The sequence below is a fragment of the Arachis stenosperma genome, chromosome 7 (genome assembly GCF_014773155.1).
Source record: "Arachis stenosperma cultivar V10309 chromosome 7, arast.V10309.gnm1.PFL2, whole genome shotgun sequence".
Classification (NCBI taxonomy): domain Eukaryota; kingdom Viridiplantae; phylum Streptophyta; class Magnoliopsida; order Fabales; family Fabaceae; genus Arachis; species Arachis stenosperma.
The window spans coordinates 85892977-85896737 of NC_080383.1; the positions used below are offsets into that span (position 1 = coordinate 85892977).

General features: G+C 39.5%; 1 non-coding gene across 1 annotated transcript; it reads left to right on the forward strand.

The window, feature by feature from the left end:
• Positions 1–2748: 2748 nt before the first annotated feature.
• Positions 2749–2854, forward strand: LOC130942896 (small nucleolar RNA R71). Its single transcript, XR_009071443.1, has one exon. It is a non-coding gene; the product is annotated as a small nucleolar RNA R71 (small nucleolar RNA).
• Positions 2855–3761: the final 907 nt, after the last annotated feature.

Below are 3761 nucleotides of genomic sequence, written 5' to 3' on the forward strand. Positions count from 1 at the left end.
TTGACGATGTGGTTTAAAGGATGATGTCATTAAAATCTTACAACATCTTTGTCACCTTTGATTAAATCATTATGAGAAACACTTTATATGTATGTATGTATGTATGTATGTATGTATGTATGTATGTATGTATGTATATATATATATATATATATATATATATATATATATAAATTTCTTTTTTTTTGTAAAATGTAAAACATAGTTGCACTTCATGAAATTCAAGACTTAATTCAAATTTGACTCTCATCACTTGTGTTCTTAGTATATATAGAACACTAAACTTAAGATTTGGCTATATACTCCAATAAAACAATTAGGCATATATTAAGAGGGCTATATGATCATTACTATTTGAAAAGCATCTTAGGGTGCCTATAGGCACACCAAACTTAGAGATGGATCATATACTTCAGGATATCATATGCAAGTGTTCACTTTGTCTCTGAGAGCTTGAATCCATGTTAGTAAACCAATGATTATTCATGTCAAAGTAGTAAAAGCAATAAACTAAAGCATGGATTGCCTCCCATGGAGCGCTTCTTTCGCGTCATTAGTTTGATGGTTGGTCTCTGTCAGGGTGGATTGTAGTGCCTCATGTCCTCTCTTCGCACAGTGAAGCTTTCTCTACTTGATTCCTTGATGATTTCTATATGTTCCAAGGAGAGGACCTTTTTATGGTGAACACTTGAGGTAACTGAGATGGAATGGTTGGAAGATGGGGTGGGGTTGGTGGATGGTGGGCTGATATCACCTTGTCTCCAGGGGAAAAACTTTCTGTAGGAATCTTCTTATTTCTCCATCCCCTTGGCAATTTCTTCACAACTCTTTTCTCTTCTTCCATTAGTGCTCCATTGACACTTGTGTTTGGGAGGTCCTTGTTAACTGCTCTTCCAGATTCTTGTGGCTTTAACTTTTCCTTGGACTCCCTTGGTTGCTGTATCCCTTGAAATTCTTGCTTGTTCATCAAGGATTGTTTCATGGGTCCTGCTTCTGGTTCACTGTTGCTTTCCTCTAGGCACACTTTGCTGTGATCATCCTTCGGCTCTTTAGGTTCTGGCTCAGATTTAGGTGTGGGTTTGAAAACATGGAAGATGAGATGTTCATCATGTATTCTCAGTATTAACTCTCCTTGTTGCACATCGATGAGCGCTCTAGCAATGGCTAAAAATGGTCTCCCCAGGATGATTGGATGGAGGTGACTTTCTTCCATGTCAAGAACAACAAAGTCATTGGGGAGAAAGTAATTTCCCACTTTGACCAATAGATTCTCGACTACTCCTTCAGCTTGTTGCTGAGTCTTATCGGCCAATTGGATGACTACATCTGTGGATTTCAATTCATTGATTTGCAGCCTCTTCATGAGAGGTAGAGGCATCACATTTATGCTGGCTCCTAGATCACAGAATCCTCTATCAATTTTTGTATCTCCTATGGCACAAGGGATATGAAAGCTCCCCAAATCTTTTTTCTTCAGAGGTAAATCCTTCTTGATGAGGGCACTACATTCCTTGTTCATTATCACTGTTTGTCCCACTTTCAAGGTTCCTTTCTTGGTCAGCAACTCTTTCATGCACTTGATGTAAGTAGGCATATGTTGGAGAGTTTTGATGAAGGGTATGTTGACACTGAGGGATGCAAACATATCTAAGAATCTTGAGTATGACTTCTCTTTCTCACCTCCCCTAAGTCTTTGAAGAATTGGTGCCTTTGGCACGTAAGGTTTCAGAATTTCCTTCCTTTTTGGTTCGTTCCCTTGTACATGTCCATTTCCTTGTTCTTTTTCCTCCAAATTTCCCTGGGAAATGCCTCGGCTATGCTCTGTTGGCTTGCTGGTATCTTCCTCTAGGACCTCTTTACTGCTTAAATTGATTGCCTTGCATTCTTCCCACTTTATCTTCTTAGTTTCTCTTCTTGGGTTCTTTTCTGTGTCACTTGGAAAGCTATTAGTGGACTTTTGGGAATTATTGAGATAAGTACCCCACTTGGGACTCAAGCTTCTTAATGGTTTCTCCTCGACTTTTCATACTAGCTCTCACCTCTTTCTTGAAAATTTTCATGTCTTGAGACTCCTTGCAAAGATTGGCAAACATAGCTTCAATTTTGGACATTCTATCATCATCATGTGGCGATGGTTGGTTGGAATTAGGTTGTTGAGAGTGGTTATTTTGGGTTTGGTGTGGTGGCTGGGAAGAATTGTTGTATGGATGTTGATATGATCTTGGATTGGATTGTTGGTAGGTGTACTGGTTGGAATTATGAGGTTTGTGGTCTTGGCCTTGGTTTTGTTGGTTTTCCCATCCAAAGTTTGGGTGGTTCCTCCAACCAGGGTTATAAATTTTTGAGTATGGATCATGAACTTGCCTAGACGAATTCCCAAGGTAATTGGCTTCCTCCCAGTTAACTCTTTCTTCTGTGTCCAACTCTCCTTGAGGTGATGGTTGAGTATGGATGGCTGCAGCCTGATTCTTCTCCATTTGCTTGGTCAATTCAGCTAGTTGCTTGGTGATCATCTTATTCTGGGCCAAGATTGCATCCATGTTATTCAGCTCCATGACTCCTCTGTTGTTGCTCCTCTCAGAGGCATAGAAATACTCATTGTCAGCCACTGTTTCTATAACATCAATGGCTTCTTTAATAGTCTTCTTCTTGTTAAGGGAGCCTCCAGATGAGTGGTCCACAACTTTCTTTGATTCATAGGAAAGCCCTTCATAAAAGATCAGATGTGCAGCTGCACCCACTCATTAAACATATCCGGGGGGCATTTTCTTGTCAAATCTTTGAATCTTTCCCATGCTTCATATAAGGTTTCACCATCCTGCTGTCTGAATGTCTGCACCTCGGTTCTCAATCTATTCACTCTTTGAGAAGGGTAGAACCTTGCTAAGAATCTATTTACCAAATCTTCCCAGGTTGTCAAGCTTTCTTTGGGAAATGATTCTAGCCATTTAGATGCTTTATCCTTCAAAGAGAATGGAAACAGTAGCAATCTATAAGTGTCAGGATGAACACCATTAGATTTAACTGTATCACAGATCCTTAGGAATGTAGTGAGATGCTGATTAGGGTCTTCTTGGGCACTTGTTCTGAAAGAACAATTGTTTTCTACGAGTGTGATGAGCTGAGGCTTCAATTCAAAATTATTAGCATGGATGGTTGGCTTTTGAATGCTGCTCCCACAATTCCCAGGACTGGGATTAATGTAGGAACCCAACACTCTCCTCTCTTGTCCAGCAGGGTTAGCTGCACCTCCTCTGGCATGATTGTTATCTCTCTTTCCTGATTGTTTTCCATATCATCCTCCATGTCTATATCCAAGTCTTCCTCCTCTTCCTCTACACCAATAACCTTCTTTCCTCTTGCTTCCCTCCTTAATCTAAGGAAGGTCCTCTCCGGTTCACTATCAAAAGAGGTTGAGGTTTTCCTTCTTTTACCTATCATACATTGAATAAGTACAAGAAACAGCAAGTGCAGAATCCACTAAACAGAGTATAGTTAGCTTGGTTAGAGTAATTTTCAGATGGTTAGTGGGTTAGCTTACTGAAAAGTAAGGAAATAAGAAAAATAACGGGAAACAACTACAATTGCAGAAAGTAAAATCAAACATCTGAAATTGAAACTCAATTAACAAAAGAAAAGAAAAATGCTCAGTCTAGTTATCCTCCAATTTAGCAATTGTCAATACAAAACCAATCCCCGGAAATGGCGCCATAAACTTGATACCGTGAAAACTTGTCTCGCAACAAATTTTCTATCGGAAA